Below are 19,657 nucleotides of genomic sequence, written 5' to 3' on the forward strand. Positions count from 1 at the left end.
TCGAATCATTCCTTCATCTCAGGAAATGTCTCTGTCCAGTCCAATTTTCCAAGCTATGTGCAGGAAATGTGAAACTCCTTTCCTGGACGTATTTGCTTCCATGCCCAATGCTTTGGTCCCAAGGTTTTGTGCTAGGAATCCGCAGAGGGGAGCATGTGGGATGGATATCTTAATGATTCTTTTGCCCAACAAGCTGCTTTATGCCTGTCCCTCGATTCCTTTGGTATCCAAATGTGTAGCCAGGCTTCACGGAGAGGACAGGCTAATGGTGTTGATGGTTCAGTTTTAGATTGTGGTTCCTGCTTCTCAGATCTCTGGCAATTAGGCATGGCTTCTTTCTCTGCACCCCTCTCCCTGGGTCCACCAACATGATCCTCTCCCAGGAGCTTCAGGTATCGATGTGGAAGTTGAGAGGAGGGTGTAGCAAAGCAAAGGTTTATCCGGCCATCTAGTATTGGTCATGCAACATTCCAGACGGCTTTCCACTTTAAAATTTTATGGGAGGCATTGGGGAAATTTTCAAAAATTGTGTTCTTTGAATGATGTTTCCCCTAATGATTGTAATCTCAATGATGTTCTACAGTTTCTTTGGGGAGGATATGAGAAGCATCTTACTTTCTGAGAAGCATCCTACTGTTTCAACGTCACGCTTGGCGTGGGTGGCAATAATAACTTTTCGAGATCCTTGGCGAAACCTATTTGATAGAGATGATTTGATTTCTCTGCTCTTAAACATTTTTTCTGTTTCTTGTCCAGTGGTAAAACAATTCTATCCTCTGAGATTTACCACTGGTACTAGGAGCTTTAACCTCTCACCCTTTTGAGCCTCTTTCCCGGGCAGACATTACATTTGTTACCTTGAAAGTCGTATTCTTGGTGGCAATTGGCTATAAGAATTGGGGAGATTGCAGCACTCATGGCTAAATAACATTTTATTTCTTTCTATGAGAATGGTGTCATTCTTAGACTGGACTTGGCTTTTTTTTCTTAAGGTTGCGACTTCTTTTCCTAAGAATCAAGAGATAGTTCTTCCTGCTTTAACTGAATTGACTGATGCCTCTCAGGATTTATAGTGGCATTTTTGGATGTTAAAAGAGCCCTGACAATTTACTTAGAAAGGGCCAAAGTTTTCAGGAAGTCAGATTCTCTCTTTTTTGCTTTAGGTTCATCTAATAGGGGAGAAGGATCACCTTTCAGCATCTTTGGTTTCCATTAGCAAATGGATAAAACAAACTGTCTCTTTAACATATTCTTTATCGGGTATCCCATCTGCAGTGGGCATTCAGGGTCATTCTAACAGAGGGGTTTCAGCTCTTTGGGCCGAACTAAGAGGAAGGCCTATCTAATAAATGGGCAGCCCCAAATACCTTTGAGAAGCAATATAGTCCTGAAAAGGTTTTGGATGACAAAATGAATTTTGGTGTTGGTGGTTTAAATTCAGTTTTATCATAAGAGCTTTCCTTACAATAGATCACTAAGGGGTGCAGCATGTGACTGCGGATTATGCTTTTGATTGTTTGGGATATGAAGGCCGGTTAGACTGTTTTGGTTTTCTTCATTAGTAATGAAGGGGGACGAGGACAATAGGACGTGGAGCTAATGTTCAAATTGCTCACCGATAATCTTCATCTTCATGGGACGAGGACAAACAGGACTAGGAGTAATGAAAAGTACCACTAAGAACTTGGAACATTCATCTCACCCCTTGGAGATAACAGGGGCGGTGTGGCCGGCAAGTAATAGTACTTTGGAATTTGTGGACATTCCTCAATTAATTACTGCACAAAGTGACGAATGCCCACTTTCATGAACTCCCAAATGTCAGCCGATGCTTAAAAACCTAGCACTGGGAATTATTCACAGTCACCACGTAAACAAGGCTAGTTTTAGTGCTGTGGCAATTCTGAGTATATAAAATCCTATACACCTTTGGTGAGATTTCATCAATGTCCCAATATAACTAGGAGAAAAAACTATCAGCGGGTAGAGACTGATCTATTTATCATCTTTTCAGAGGTCAAAAAGGCAACTTGTGCCCCGTGAAAACCATGACTGTGATGTAGACTGCCCCCCCAACTCCGACTTAGATTGTTTGCATAAGATAGAAAGCACCCTGCATTCTTCACCCTGCATGGTCTGTTTTTTTTTTCTATTCCTGCAGTGAAGGAGATAAAAAGAACTTGTACTGCCATATGCAATTTGTTTCTGTAAGCGAGACAAACATTATTTCACAAGGCAAAGTCGGTCTGATTGGTAATAGTGTACCAGGCAGCGTTGCAACACATGCTTGTAAGTGTATTCAAGTCTAGCAGGTTATCATATCCATCCTTGCGTATGCTGTTGAGAATACAGAGTGCAGGAGTTTTTGATAAAATTCCTCCGATACCTCCATGACAATGTAGAATTTCTCATCTAACTTAAACCACCGAGAGTAGCTTATCCAATGCCTTACAGAGCCCCTCATGATTGTTTCCTACTAAATCAGCCAGCCAGCACTTTGTGTGTGTGCTGCAAGTGGGGGCAGTAGAACCTAGAATGCTTGAATGAATATGGGGCAATAGACACTTACCTGAGATAGAACTAGAAAGCATATTGTGCCTAATATTTGTTTACAACTTGAAGCACAGGATGTAAAATAATTTGTCTATAAACTCATAATGCTTAGTCAGGTTTCTCATCCGGGAATAGAACCTAGTTTGCAAGATAAGCAAATAAGCAGATAGACAAAATCATATTCACATAAACTACGCCAAATGTGTCTCGATATAAAAAGCCATCCCCGTAAGCCTCATCCCCTTATTGGGATGTTTTTGTTTTGCTTTTCATATTTAACTTTCTAACATTTTAGAGGCGTAATATAAACGAATGAAAAAAAGGCTCAAGTTAAAGCAGGTTTTGCTCCATTTCGTGACTCTAGCATGGGTCAGAAGCAATTGCTTGAGGAGACAGTGAAGGAACTAAAGACAGAGAGCAAAGGCAGTCAAACCCGGAGGCATGGTAAGTGAGATCTCAGACCTGCAGTGTAATATAAGACAGGCAGTGGAAACAGTGTGTGGACGCAGGAAGACGCCAATTCTGAACCGCAGCCCAGCAGCACTGATGTCCGAGGGTCTATCTGTACCTGCAGGTTCTCCTTTAGTTGAATTGTGTGCAAGTAACAGGCAGAGAGCAAACACTTCTAAGGAGCACCAGAAACAGTACAGGCAGGGAGGTCGGGAGCCTAAGGAATTTGCACCTGGACCATGAGTGACTGACCTTTTATGACACTGCACATGACGTAATCTGAGATTAAGAGAGGCTAAAATATTGTTTAAAAGTACGAACGGTAAAGGGAAAGTATTGCTTTCTTCTTTAATGTGGTTATCGTTATTTTTTCATGCAAAATGAAAACACTTGATAAAATACATTATTAAAAATGACCACCAGACCAGGTTTTCTGTAACCAAGAACAAAATGGAACGATTCACCTAAAGTGAACGTCAGCCAAATCTTAAGCATGTTCAATGTTGTGTTGTAGGCCCTGGGCCTACTTGCTAAATAAAGTAATGATGTGAACACAACTGCTTGTGTTACTCAAGTGGCCCAGAGCACCGTGCACCCGGCCTCTTTTATTGCAAGGGTCATGGTGATGCCTGTGATGGATGGGTGTGGGGTGGGTGTTAGTGCAGCCTCAGGGGAAGGGTTGCATCACCACATGTGAAGCAGGACACTACATTCCTCCCTAAAAACATACCAAAAGGACAACAAGTCCAGCCTGTGGAGACAACACAAAACAAACTGGACATGACGTAATCCATCAGCCCCAGAGTCAATCAGCAAGACAGCAGTGGACTCATAGACTGATGAAGCTGACTGCACCACGATATCTCTGCTCGCATTCATAATCTAACCTGGTGTGAAACAGGGTATGAACACTGGGTCAAAGAAGCCAAAGCCTTCTGGCCGCACGCCGGCTGGAGTCATGTACATTGTATGGAGTTGGTCCACTCTGCAGATGCTTCAGATTATTTGTGGTGTGCGTCAACAGTTCGAAAATAGGTGCATTAGGAGCACTGTGGGAGTCCATCATGAAGCTTACTTTGGTGGAGTTGCTTAACCCACTGAAGACAGTCGTGCCACACTGCACCTTGTTGAAGTCTGCACTCTGAGCCCCTACTATCTCCTGCAATCCGTTGGTGGATCAATGTTAAGTTCATTACTTATGCTTGCGGAGGCCCTTTGGATGGATTGTCATGGGACTGTTTGTGGTCTGTGCTGGGGCTGCGTGTGTGCTGCCTCGGTGCTGCTGCAAGACTGCCGATGAGCCACTGCCTAGTCACTTGTGTAACCGTAGTGGTAGATGGGTCATGGTCAAGACGTGCTCCGGCTACGCAGATCACGATGCAGGCAGGGTAAGCAGGTAGCCGCTGACTGACTGACTCTTCAGAATGTCATTACTGCTTCTTGACTTTTGGTCATTTGCCAGTGTCGTACTTCACTCTGTTTGTTTGATGCTCCATGGGTAGTATTGTTGATGCACTAGACAGGGACAATCATGATGGTGTTTGACAGGCATGTGGTGAACCTGTACGACAGGTGACAATGACTTGCCTTGATGGTCGCAGGCCTTCCTTCTTGGGTCGTCAAAAACTTCAAGTGATGGTGGCCAGGTGCCTACATCCTTTCTATGTAGAGACATCTGTATTCTTTAGCCTGGATGCTCTGGATTGCTGAACCACCGTTTACTGTGTCTGGACAGTTACACTGGGAAACGTGGGGCAGAGACTCGGTTCATGTATGCTTGGGCTTACTCTCTGTCCTCCTGCTGTGCTGTCACCAGATTGTCCTCATTTCACCTTAGTGGCTTATTTGTGTGGATACATACACTCTGCCAGCGTCTCAAGTCCTCTTGAGTGCGCCTTCCAGGCCTGGGCACTTTTGCTCCTCCCGCCTTCTGACAGGGCTTAATTCGAGCCAGTGGTTTCAGGTTCTCGGCACTGGCATTTAATTGTCAACACCGGTGCTTATGACAGTCTGCCACAAGGTGGAGCTGTATGGCTAATTTAGAAATAACCACAACAGGTAGTTATCAATTCAATATACATTAAAATGACTAATACCTGCTGCCTAAGATATTGTTATCGCTTTGGAGGCCTGAAATAGTATAAATTGCCGCACTTGTAGAAGTGTGATGGTTAGTAGTTGTGTTTTTACTTTCATTGGCACTTATTTTATTTTTACAAAGTAAGCACTGCCTTCTGGGCTTGGTCACACATCAGATTTCCTAGTGTGAACCAACAGGTCACACTTTCTTCTCCTCTTTCTCCTTGGTACTTCAGCAAGCACCTTCTTTCCAATTATGCAATTGAGACTTCTTGTTGCTCGAGTCTCTTCTCCTTCTGGGTGCAGCAGCATGCACCTTCTAAGGGACCAGCCAAACTGACCTTTCAATGGTCGACAGTCTCAGAGGTTCAGCCTTCAGCCTTGAGTGTTGGGCTCCGGCTTGCTGATGATCAGGGCGGTTGCTGATCCAATTCTCCTTGTCTTCTATAGGGCTGTGTTGTGTCTGGCCACAAGTTGCATGTTCCCTCCTCCAGGACCTTCACAGAGTTCCTACTACGTGGTGTTCGCTCTTACGGGAACTTCTTCAGTGGGCAGCAGGGAGCTGTGGTTCTGCATCCTTTCTCTGGGTGATGCAGGACATAAGCCTTGAGGCTTTCCTGCCATCAATCATGGTGGGTGGGGTGTGACACCGTGTGCCCTGAGGGTGCAGGACAATGTGGTCAGAGTGTCAGGACCACAGTCACTGCGCTGTGTGCTTCCATCCTGGCCTCACTTTCCTTGGGACTTTTCCTGCCAGGTGCCATGTCCACCCGGTGGGCTTGGACAATCAGGGTGGCACCTCTGGACATATGAAAACTCAGGGCCTCACTTACAAAAGGCCTGCGCCGCCAGAGCGTCACATTTAATGACGTGGCTTTTCATGGCCTTGTAGATATGGTGTAAGGTAACGCAGCGCAAGTCGCAATGGGGAGGTGTGCTATGGGTGTTATGGTGGGTGCTCTGACGTAACACCCTTGGCAGTTGACACGTTTCCAGATCTACAACATGCTGTAAACTTGGGAATGCATCAAAAGCCTACGCTTTCCCAGAGGTGGCGTAAGGGTTTCCTACACAAAAAAACCTGATTTCAAAACTTGCACCATTGGCGTTAGGCAGCCATTTGTGTGCCAGCGCAGTAGAGGAGGACATGAATGCACTGTATCTCATAGACATAGAGCATTCCTGCCCTTTTGTTTTGACGTGGGGCAGCGCAGCAGGAAGACTTGCGGTGCTGCCGTAAGCCAAAAATTAGTAAATAAGGGCCTCAGTCTCTTTAGTGGGTGGCACTTGGTGGGTTACATATCATGATCCGGGAGTCCTCCTGTGATGCCCCACTCAGTAAAGAGGCAGGGTCGGAACGCTCTTCTCCCTTGTGCATCCAGGCTCACATGCAACCCTCTCCCCTCACCTCATTGGAGGCAAGCGGCCACTGCTGTTCAGGAGCTGGTGAGTGCGTTCGTGTGGTTAGGTGGGCCTGGTGTGCAGGAGTAAGTATCGACGGTATATCAGCAGAGTAATGCAGCTCAAAGTCCTTGCTCACCACCTTTGGGGCTGACCTGTCGTGAAGCTGGTGCCAAGCGCAAACAACTCTGGTTTGGCTGGGCAACATGAGCAGTCTTCCGATGATTTGGTCTCCTCCTGGAGAAGGCTTTGCCGTGTCGCACCTCCAGTTCCCGATACGTGATTGCCTGGCTGCCACAGCATGAAATAGGTGGTAATAGTGTCAGCACTGTGGCTGTGGTAGACCTGCTGACAGGTTGTAATAGCAAGTGGGGTCCAGTCATCCTTGTCGCCAATGTTGTGGGCCATAGGCCCACATGCTAAATAAAGTAAAGACACGAACAACTGGCCCAGGGCACTTGCACCCGCCCCCTTTTATCGGCTGGGTCACCTGACTTCAGGTGATGCCTGTGATGGATGGATGTGGTGTGGGTGTTAATGCAGACTCAAGTAAAGTGCTGCATCGCCACAAGTCCAGCAGGACTCTACATTCAGAAGACTAGAAGACTTGATTCTATTATTCCAATCAGAAAGCTCTATCCACACAACCGGCTGTAAGTAGAGCTGTGCACTACAGATACGGTAGCTAGCAGGGGAGTAGCTTCCTTTTGAATCAGCAGGCACAGCAGCACTGGGGCCCATAGGCCTGAGGGGCCCACTGAACACTGATAATTACAGTATTTCACAACTCAAACATATGCTGGGGGCCCATTTCCTTCCTTGTACTGGGGCCACTGACTCACTGGCTACACCACTGGTAGCTAAATCACTAACAGTGTAACAATTAATACCCATGAGCGTGTCAATTTCATCAGTGGTCTGCAGCGTTCCACTATCTCATTAGCAGGCACTTATAGTATTTCTGAGGTTTGCACAAATTTACGTGGGAATAACACAAACTGCGTGACATTGTCTGGACCAGTTTGACTAACGTTATGCTTGACTAAATCCTTAACACTTGGAACCCACGGAGTATCATGCAAACTGCCTGCAAAATTACTTCAGCGCTTCGTCAGAGTAGTAGGCGCTGTAAAAATACCAAAACAATATAACACAATTTAGTAGCAGATCAAGAAACACCACATCATGCCGAGCAGACTTTAGACTCAAAAACAGGCAAGCACGATTCTAGTTTGATTCTCTAGGAATGGGCTGAAAATGAAGCTTAAAAAAAGACTAGTAGTAGGGAAGTAAAATTTAGAGGAGTCTCAAAGGTGGCTATGAGCAGCACTTAGCACACCACGCTGGTCAAGTCTATTCAATTAGCTTTGTCCGTCGTCTATAGAGGAGTTATGCTCTCATTGCGTCTAATACTGGCAGCAGCATGAACTCCAGGGGAAGGCACAGTATATCCGATAAAGCGTTGCAATCAATACACATATGTCAGCATTAAATGTTACAAATGCCCGTGTAAGGGGTTTTGTACATTGCACAGCTCTTCAAAAGAGGTCGGGCGACAGCATTCTTTCATTTGGCAATGATCTCATCAGCCTCTTACTCCTCACTCTCAATTACCTCTTCTGTATCCTGGCCAAATGCTGTTTAAGTGTAACAACATTTCATCGGATTCATTACCCCTTTTCTCTGGTGTCTCTAGTCATTCCTACTCATCGCACTGATCTGGCTGTCATTTGTTTCACAGTCGGGAAGGATTTCATTTCATCCGAAATCTCTCCTTCGATATCTACCGTCTTCTGCACAAACCGAAAATCACTACTATCTACTCTACTTTTGTAAGTAATTCTTTTTTTTTTTTTTTTTTAACCGTTTATTACAAAATTCAAAAAATATACAAAGATGGGCCTACAACCTTCCGGCCGGCCGCTAGCAAGCGAGAGGAGCATGTGATACAAACAATAGCGTGCATGCCGCGGCAAAGGGAAATGCACAGGAGTTAGAAGCGGTGGTAGCCACACCATCCGGGCCCACATAACGGTTTCATTTTAATATAAATAACAACAAAAAAACAAATCCACAAGGCAACCCACAATCGGAAACAGCAGCATGTGCTCCCCTAGCGGGGGGACCCTACCAATCCATAGGAGTATCAAGGGGGGGAAAAAGGTCAAGACTGGGATTAGGTGGACTCAGTGCCCGGAACCGGGGAGATAAACTGGCTAAGGGGACGGGGCCGGTGACGGATCGGGCAATAACGGCGGGGTACAGATTCCCCCGCGGTAGGCGTTCCAGGGGCCCCATACGTTCACCCATGTCCCAGGCTTACCTCTCGCAACATACACCACCTTTTCCCGAAACATGCACCAATCCATGTTATCCTTCCATGCCGAGACAGTCGGTGATCTCTGGGAACCCCACAGTTGAGCAATGTCGCGTTTGGCCACCATATATCCCAGAGTCACCCACCGCGTCTGCGGCACCGAGTAGTCGGTTGGCTCCCACACATTCAACAGGCATCTCCTCGCTTCGGGCAGCAGCGACACACGCGTAACCACCCGCAGGACCTCATGCACACCACGCCAGAATCGCTCCACCTCCGGGCATTCCCACAAAATATGGAGAAAGGTCCCCAAAGAACCACACCCACGCTTACACAACCCGTCCACAGCATAGCCCATACGCAGTAGCCTTGGCCCCGTAATATAGACCCTATGGAGTATCTTGAGCTGGACGAAGCGAAGGCGGGCCGGTATGGCCACCTCTTTCGGGGAGGCCACCGCCGATACCCAGTCCTCGTCATCCAGCTCCAATCCATCGGCCACCCATGCCTCACGAAGGTTAGTCAGCAGTCCCGAGCGGTCATTAATAAGTTTTTTATAGATTAATGAAATCGTGCTGTCCGGTACATGTCCATCTAGCACTCTATCCTCCAGAGGGGAATACTCCGGGATGGAGGCAACGTCCGGGAATACGGAGCATAGCGCATGACGGATCTGCATATACCGAAAGTACTCCCTGTCCTGCAACTGGAATTCTGTCTGTAGCATCTCGAACGTTTTGAATCCCCCCCTCGTCCAGAGATCACCCACCCTGCTGATGCCTATCATGTCCCACTTTTCAAAGCCCTTCGAGGTCCACAGGGAGCCCAACTGCTCAGATGCGTATAGTGGCAACGCCTGGGTCAAACGATCTTTCCACCCCATCGCCACATTAGCCGCGTGCCACACTCATACCATGACACGCGTGGGGCCCGTCAGACGTGCGTCAAGCGAGCCGGAGTAAAGCGCTCGGTTATAATCACCACCCGGCAGTAGCATCTTATCCATTTCAAAGGCCGGGTTTAGAGCGGGCCCGTACAGGCCGTGATTAATCGCAGCCAGCTGGGAGGCCCAATAATACCGTTTGATATCCGGGAGGGCGATCCCCCCGTCATACCACGGGAGCGTCAGCTTCGCCAGGGCGATACGCGGTCTACCTTCCCAGAACAGTCGGCGCTGCAAACTCTCCACCTCGCGAAAGTAGCGCGCCGGGACGACGTCCATTGTGTTCTGCAGAGCGTACAGGAAACGCGGCAGCGACATCATCTTAAACAATGCCGCCCGGCCGAGCGGCGAGAGCGGCAAGCGCCTCCAACGCGCAACATCCTCCTTCAGGCGCTGGAGGGGGGGAAGCAAGTTCTGACTATATCGGGCCTCCGCGTCCAGGGTAATGAAGACACCCAGGTACCGAAATCCCCGCGGGGCGATCTGGATAGGACAGCCCCGCGGAAGGATAGGATCCTCCCCAGAGAGAACATAGACGCACGATTTAGCCCAGTTGATGACAAGTCCGGAGTTAAGACCAAATGAATGCAATACATCAACCAGTACTATCAGTGATTTACGTGGGGAGGCCAGGTACAGGAGAATATCGTCAGCGTATAGAGATACGCGGTCCTCATACTCGGGGGTCCAGCGGAGACCACGCATAGAAGGTTCCCACCGCAGCCACTCCGCCAGGGGCTCCAAGGCGAGCGCGAAAAGGAGCGGCGATAACGGGCAGCCCTGCCGCGTGCCCCTGCCCAGCTCGAACGGAGCCGACACTCTACCGTTCACCACCACCTGCGCCAGCGGGCCAGAGTACAGCAATTTTACCCAACTGATGAATCCTGGGCCAAACCCAAACTTCGCGAGCGTCGCCCAAATATAAGGCCATTCAAGCGTGTCAAACGCCATAGTGGCGTCCAAGGACGCCAAAATGGCCGGCTCTCGTATGAACGGGACACGTGCGAGCACCCCATGCAAACGCCGCAGGTTAAGCACCGTATTGCAATGAGGGATAAAGCCGGACTGATCCTGGTGAATCAAGTCACACACTACGCCGACCAGCCGATTGGCCAACACCTTGGCAAGGATTTTCGGCTCCGCATTCAATAGCGAAATAGGCCGATAGGATGTGACCCGGTCCCGTGGCCTCCCCTCCTTATGGATAACCACGATAGTAGCTAGACGCTGGTCTAGCGGGAGGGAACCCGCCGAGTGGGCCGCGAGGAACATAGCACGGAGATGCGGCGCCAGCGTATCCGGTCGCAGTTTATACAACTCGATGGGAAGACCATTAGGACCCATGGCCTTGCCGGAAGCGACCGAACGTATGGCGAGGGCAATTTCTTCGGAAGTTGGAGCGGCGTCCAACGACACTCTGTCCTCCTCCGAAAGGGAAGGCAGCGCGATATCCCTGAGCAGGGCGTGGGAATCCTCTTCAGAGCGGGAGGACACCGGGAATACACCCCACGGAAATATTCTGCAAAGCAATCGACTATTTCTTCCGGTTCCGTGACACACACACCATCCAGTTTCTCAATCGACGGGACAACTCGACTCGCTCTCTCATTTTTGTCCAGCCACGCAATCAATTTACCAGCCTTATCACCCACATCATACAGTCTCCCCTGTTGCTCTCTCCTGAGGCCCCTGGCCGTCTCCGTGACGAGGGCCTTATAAGCCGCTTGCTTGAGTCGGAGAACATGTAATTTGTCATCCGTCACCCCACATTCTAGATCACCCTCCAACTCGGTTATCTCAGCTTCAACACGGGTCACCTCCTCCCGCTCGCGCCTCCGGGAATGGGAAATAAGGGACAAGGCCTCTCCCCTGAGTACCGTCTTGAACGCCTCCCACAATGAGATCGCCGATGACACAGACCCCACATTCTCGTCAAAGTAGCGCTTCAGGGATTTAACCAGCTCTGCGCGAATGGTGGGGTCACGCAGGTACCAGGGATTAATCGGGACCACCCTACCCTCTCCCCTCGGAAGAATATCAAAGTGCAACAAGAGCGGGGAGTGGTCCGAAATACCCCGTGCCAAATGGCGCACCTCCCCTATCCTCCCAACGTGCGCCGCCGGAACCAGGACATAATCTAGTCGTGAGAGACTACCATGAGCCCCTGAATGGAAGGTGTACTGTAGCTGCGTGGGATGTTTCAAACGCCAACAATCCACCAGCCCCAAGGTATCCAGGAGGCCAGACAACCACGCCTGGGCACGGGGGAGATCCCTAGGGGGGTGACGATCCACAGTTCCGGAAACCACAGCATTAAAATCCCCCCCCACCACTAAAATCCCCTCCGGAAGGCCAAGGAGGAGGCGCCCCAGATCCGCAAAGGTGGTCGTCTGCAGCCCCGGCGGGACATAAACAGACACGAAAATGACCACTCTGCCCTCCATTCTACCCACCAAAACCGTGTAACGTCCCCTGTCGTCATGGTGCACCTCATCAATCTCCAACGGGAGCGAGTTCTTAACCATAATGCCCACACCCCTTGAACCAGACGTGAAGCCCGAATGGGCCACAAGGCGGTAGCCCCGTCGATTCATGGCACAAAAGGAGTTGCCAAGGAGGTGTGTCTCCTGCAGAAAGACTATATCGGGCGAAATTCGCTTCAAGAACTGCAGGACCACACCTCGTTTTATCCTGTCCCCCAATCCATTAACATTCCAGGACAACAGACTCAGTCCCCTACCCCCCATCATAAACAGAAGCCATCACTCGTCCCCCAGAGAGCACTTTAGAAATAACACAACAATGCTTTTGCCTTGTGGTAGAAACGAACAACACCCCACCCCAACCCACCCACCCCAACAAAACTCCCCCCTCCCTGCACCCCTGCATGAGCCCAGACAGCCCCCCCAACTTGCAGTGTGCCTGTCGCCCCTATATAATGAAACTAGCTAGACCCCCTAGAGGAGGAAAGAGTACCCCTTCTAGACCCCACACAACCTCCAAGGGAGGGGAAAGAACAAAGACAGAAGCTTGGTCGAAAGTGGCATCATAGTCGTCCAGAGTGAGGCCCAATATCAACCCCTCAGTCCCGATCCAGTGTTGTAAGTAATTCTTGACACTAAAGCACGCTTTTTTTAAATTTAAAACAGGATTCTCCATCGAGTAGTTCCCTTGTTTGCAGCTCTGCCTACTAATTTAGAAGCCTTTGCTTGACTGAATTAATATATGTATACCAAACTGAAAAGCATATATTTGAGATGAATCTGCATTTTTAAAACCTACAAGCTGATGTTCAGAGAAAAAATTCTGAATTTCCCAAAATATATTTAAAGCTGATATTTCAGTGTTGAATCACGCAGCACTGGCGAGATATTACGAATATTATTACATTGATTCTAGGGGCATTGCAGCCAAGCCTTTTTTTTAGGTCAAAGCCTGCCAGACAGCAATCCTATCTGGTTGCTAAAAGACTTCTTGCGGACATTCTGAAAGCTTCTCTGGGAATGCATTCTGCCCATTGCTTACCATTGTCTTTGTGGTTTGTAACTCTCAGTTTTTGGAGTTCGTCCCGCCCGTGAAGCATACCCTATTTACTGTATTCTTCAACTAATGCTCACTTTCTGTAAATAGGCCTTTAAATCTGGGATAACTTTTCTTTCGCTGACTTCAAAATGAGAGGATTTATGTGAGAATCCTGCTGGGTACTGGGAAAGAAAATATTTTTTTTTTAGCACACAACAAAGCCTAAATGTTTGTAATTGAACTGTGCTAATATTTCAGAATATATAAAAATTAGGAAAGCACAAATGCAGCACTTTTTTGCAATACTAAAGTGTGGTGGAAACAAATATTTTAATACGATCAAAACAGATCAGTGCACTAAGTGATGCCATTCCACTCTAAGCCACTCCACTCTTTGCCACTCCACTCTACGCAACTCCACTCTACAACACTCTACTCCATTGTTCCATACTCCACTCTACAAAACTCTACTCCTTTCCACAACACTCTACTCCACTCTATGCTACTCCACACCACTCCACTCCACTCCACGCCACTTCCCCAGCTTCACTTTAGGCCACTCTGCTCCAATCTACACCTCTCCACTCCACGCCACTTAATTATACGCCACTCCACTCTATGCCACTTCACTCTATGCCACTCCACTCTATGCCACGCCACTCTGAGACACCCAATGCCACTTTACTCCACTCTACACCACTCCACGCTATGCCACTCCAGTCTATCACTCTTTAGTCCGCTCTACGCTATGGCACTCCACTCTACGCCACTCTACCCTGCTCTACTCTACATCCTCCACTTTTTGCCCCTACACGATATGACACTCTACTTTACTCCACTCTTAACCACTCCACTCTATGTCACTTCACTTTAGGCCACTCTACTCAACTCTACACACCACCACTCTACGATACTCCACTCCACAACACTTTACTCCACTCTACGCCCACCACTCTTTGCCCCTACACTCTACACACTTCTACTCCACTATACAACACTCCACTCCACTCTACGACCCGTACTCCACTCTTTGCCACTCTACTACACTCTAAGACACTCCACTCGAAACCACTCTCCGCTATGACATTAACTTTTAGCCATGCTGGTGCGCAACATGGTTAAAACACACTGGCAAAGCCAATAGCTGTTGCATTGGGAGAACTATTTGCTTTCCTAATGCTTGTTTAAGTGAGTGCTGGCAACCATGCCTGAAGAACAGATTTGAATGCTGCTGGTAATCTTGCATATGATGACCAGTAATTTAATTTTGTCTGATGTGGTCACTATTACAACACAAATAATTTTGGTAGCTCAGCATGTTTTCAGTGAACATAAGTAGACCTTATTAAAGAAAAAGATTGGAGACTCTTGACTTAAGGGTTGTTTTTCACAGCAACGGTTTCACCCAATCAGACCTTTGCAGGGCATAATGAGACAGGCAGTTAAACAAAATATGTTAAATCAAAACTAAAACCCACTGCCTGAATTATTTAGTGGATCCGCAAAAATGTTGGAGATGAAAAAACATGGGAAACTGTCAATCCAGTCCCCTGAGAGTGAAGAGACAGGGGAGCCACGTGGGAACAAACAATCAAATACACATAACATGAAAGAGACCTAGATTATATAACAATACCATTCGTTTTACTCCACATTTTCAGGTATCAATTTTTTTTTATTAGGACAACATTAAATAAATATCACGATAAAAAAACACATGCCATGCATAGGAGATGCTATAGGGGAAAGCAGCACCCAGGCGCTAAACAGACAGACCCTAGATTCTCACATACATACCACAAATTCAGGCAAACTCATTCACACAACAGATAGATCAATGGCCATCCAGTGACTCCATAAGAAATCTCCTAAGAGGGTAATGGATGGTATTTGATATACATCTCAATATGCAGAACTTTATAATGATACACTGCAATCACGGAATTGGACATAGATAGTCTATGGTTGAATGATACACTTGAAGCTACAGGTTAGCCTCGGGGATGTGCATATGTCAGATGGTAAGGGATGGAGATGTAAAAGTCAGGGGACAACTGCGCGACGTGCGTTTCGGTGACCGACCCGGGATGGGTCACACCTTCTTCAGGGCCCAGAGGTGGAGATGAACAGCAGAATTGGGGCACCATGGGTACCTGAACAGTGACCCTTGTCCAAATGACAAGCCTGTACAGAGGACAGAGCACATCAAAATGAAGGGGAGCCGGCCTCCCAGTGATCAACGACGGGGTCTGATTTAGCAGGGTAAAACAATAGTCAGTAGGAATCCGTGACACACACACCAGGAACACGGGTGGTGATTGCTCCGGTCCGATGTGGGCCACATTTCATCACATTTAGATGATGGAAGGGGCAGCCGGCAAACAACTGTCTTCAAGCCCCCTGGGTGGTATTGGGTGCCGGCCCAACGGGCATTTTCAAGTAGCTCGCCGCAATGAAACAAAATATACCCGCCTACCATATTTAGACATGACCATGTAGCTGTTATATTTTTTGTTGTTGTCTATTCAGAAGTTTACCTGAGTTTCAGCATCAAAGAAACAATTGGTCATCTGTGAGCCTACTTTGATGCTGAAACTCAGGTAAATACCTGAGCAGATTACAAATATTCATCTTACAGGTCTCAATGATCGGTACCCCCAAAGGCCTGACACACTTCCTACTCTGATGGAAACAAGCTTTAAAAATGGCCATATTGACTTTGGCTATATCTTACTGCATTTTTATCTACCAAGCTGTATATGCTTTTAACTCATTGGTTGCTATCTACTTTATTGACAAATTGAGTTATGAGCCTTGGGAACGTGTCATATAAAGGGACAAAACATGTGCCAGCTGTTTCACTTTTATCATAGAAATTATTCTGTGATGGATTCTGCAACACTGAATTCAACTAACATATATAAAATACATTTTTACTGTCAAGCAGCTAAGTTGCTGGATAGTGACACTTGCATTAACATTGCCAAGAATATTTCTGATACCTTATAGGTTTCATGCTCATCGGTGTGCTACCCTGGAATAACTTGTTATTGGTTAGCTGCTGATGTGTGTATACTTTTGTGGCACACTGCAACAATAGAATTGACACCCTGTGGTGGCAGGGGGTCTGGTGGGAGTTTACACCCTGTTTGCAACAAAGAGATTGTAACAGTTCCTGTTTCTTATTGGCCGCCAAACAAAATACAGACAGACTTACATTGTTTGCTGATCATGAAACTGTTCTCAAGGTGAACCCTACTGCGTAGAAGGGGGGCTGAGTCCAAAATTAAAGATTCTGGACTAGATATTGCCCACTCTCTTCATGGCCTGAACCGCCTATATCGGATTGACATGTAGCTAAATGTCACTGAGACATGTTTCTAGTCCTGATCTTTACTTTAAGAATAATTTGTTTTGGGTGCACAAGCCCAATTTGTTCAGTTGTGCAAACCAAGACAGCAACTCACAAGATGCATTGATTTGTTAAATGCATCTGCAGGATTATTAAGGTAATGTTCCGGTAACATGGAATCACAGACTTACTCAACCAACTATTTACAAATTGGCCAGGTTATTCTGTGAGTTGGAGGCAACGACTACTCTCGCTTTAAAAGCAAGCGATCCCTGGATGCTCACGCTGGGATACTAACAGTATAGGCTGATTTTTAATTTGTTAGATCAAGTGGTAACAATTTGGTGTCAGCAGTAACAAACTGTTTATCATATCCAATTATTAATGGTGTTAGCCAATTCACTGGGAGTAGGTGAGATCTTGTACATTTCGATTTTCCCCTTTCCAAGCTGACCCACTCCAGACAACAGAAGCAATTTAAGCCCCATGTTGTACTTGGCCCTTTCTGCAGGGTCATCCCCAAACTTTTTGCCTTCTCTCTCTTTGTTTCTGAACCTGTTTTTTTGTTGACTTTTAGGGCTATGCACTCTTTACTACAGCTAACCAGTGCTGAGGTGCTTGTGCTCTCTCGCTTAAACATGGTAAAACTGGTTTACACCCGGTTGGCCCATTTAATTTACTTGTAAGACCCTAGTAAAGTGGTACTACATGTACTCAGGGTGTGTAAATTAAATGTTACTAGTGGTCCTGCAGTACTGATTGTGCCACCCACTTAAGTAGCATTTAAACATGTCTCAGGCCTGCCATTGCAGCCTGTGTGTGCAGTTTAAACAGCAATTACGACCTGGTAAAATAAACCTTTTTCCAGGCCTGAACTTTCCTTTTAATACATATATGGCACCCTAAGGGTAGGCCCTAAACAGCCCTTAAGGCGGAGTGCAGTGTATTTAAAAAGATGGACATGCATTTTGAACTTTTACATGTCCTGGTAGTGAAGAACTCTTAAATTCGTTTTTCACTACTACACGGCCTACCTCTCCCATAGGATAAGATTGGGTTACCTTATTACATTTAATAAGTGGTAACGTTCAATTGGGAGGAGAAAGGAATGTTGAGTTTGGAGTCTAAAGAATTCTAATTCAAAACCCTCTTTAATGATAAAGTTAGATTTTAAGCCACAATTCTGAAAATGCCACTTTTAGAAAGTTGTGACTAATATTTGTTGAATACAGGCTGCAGGCACCAAATGGCTAGGAGAAGAAAATACCAACTTTCTAAAAGTCAGTAAACCGTGTCAACCTGGCACTCCTTTTGTCACCAGATGGGTTACAAAGATTATGTAAATCTTCCTCTGAATAAATCTTACATGAAGCAGTTTATGTAGCCATAGTTCACTGTTTATTGAATTTATTTCTTAGTATTCTATCAACTGTTCATTTCTAACTTTTTTCATGTGTATCAATTGACTGACAGTGGTGGCAGCAACAGATTAGAGTTGCCGGCCAGCCACTCCTGAAGTTTTTAAATTGGTCTTCTAGTCCCTGCAACAAGATTATTAATTACATCCATGCGGGAAATGAAAGACTGTATATGTGTGACCATGCATGTACAGTAGATTGTTTGTAGTGTATACATTACATGAGGCCTCACAGAAATCCATGCTGATTTCCTGTTCTGGGGTGGAACTTTTAATGGAGTCTTGGAGAGAATCCCAGATAGCATGTGAATTGTAAGGCTTTTCTTCAATACTTCTGAAGTACAGGGCGGACATGGGGGTTTGGCAGATAGGAGACAGAGGGTCACTCTGTAGTGTAGGGAAAATCCACGCCTCCTTCCTGCTTTATTCTTTCGTAGAACTGTTATCAACACCCGGTTTTATAGTGATTGAGTGGGGAAACCTCACTCTTTTATTTTTCCTTACTATGCCATCCTAATTGACACTGGGAGGAGGAGTCTTATGCACTGCTAAAGGTGCACATTGTCTGTTTGATCAATATGCTTCCAAATAGTGTGCAAGGCTGTTGGATGGCCTTACCAACTTCAAGAAGGGTTTTTTAGAAGAAAAAAAGGGCTAGATGCTCAATGGCAAATTGCAAAAGATGATACATTGCAAACTGCTAGACCAGAAGACCTAGGACGAAATCTTAACTTTTCCATTTGATCAAGTGGTGTGACCTTGAGTCTATTTCTTTGAGTCTTTGAGGCTTCCGGCTTGAAGTTTGAACATAGTGCATCATGGGGGTAGGGGGCCTGAGAGTTACCCCTAATTACACAGTTTACCTTAGGGCACATAGTTACCACCAGTCCTGATTTCCTTGTGTGCGGCAATCAAATATGTGGGGCAGCGCAGCTGACATCATCTTCTGGGGGCCTTTCGTTGCCTGTTTTGATCTGATTCTACGTAACCCACTGTCGTCGTCGCCACCTTGGAAATGTCAGTGTACTTTCTATGCTGGCAGTCCCAACAAGCTTTTACTTAATATCTGTTGGAGTGGTCACCTTTGGAACCCCTCTATATAACCTTAAGATAGTATATAGGCTGCAACCTGAGCTTCGCCACCTTAAGGTACGCTTGATAGAAGCCAGATACCCTCTCAAGCACCTTTACCATCTTGCCAGATGCTCTCCTTGCCACTGAAGTCAGACCCGAAGGTGGTGAAGCAGATGCTCTTCTCCGAAGCCCTGGCAAACGGCAAACAATCTGTGACTACTCAAATGGACAAATTGCTAGACAACTATCAGCTCTCCTCGTGGAGAAAATGTAGCTAGTAGTCACAGAAATGTAAGGTGAGGTAACGTTCATACATTCAGAGCATCTCTGACTTTCATGCCTGCTTTGACTAAGTGGAATGCCGTCTTGAGGGCAGAGAGAGGAGACTGGACTCTATCCCAGATTGAGGCCAGAAGATTTGATAGATGAAACGCAGACTGAGGCAAATGGAAGACCAATCTTATTGCAATCAATGTACATTTCCATGCTATCCCTGAAAAGGCCATGAAGGCCGACACGGTTACCTATATGATGCACTTTATCCCACAT

General features: G+C 46.6%; 1 protein-coding gene across 7 annotated transcripts in view; it reads right to left on the bottom strand.

Annotated features, from left to right (window-relative positions):
• The window catches only part of COBL (cordon-bleu WH2 repeat protein), a 961,684-nt gene that overhangs the window by 121,852 nt on the left and 820,175 nt on the right, over window positions 1-19,657 (bottom strand). The window lies entirely within an intron of this gene.

Source organism: Triturus cristatus, chromosome 5_2, assembly GCF_964204655.1.
Source record: "Triturus cristatus chromosome 5_2, aTriCri1.1, whole genome shotgun sequence".
Classification (NCBI taxonomy): Eukaryota; Metazoa; Chordata; class Amphibia; order Caudata; family Salamandridae; genus Triturus; species Triturus cristatus.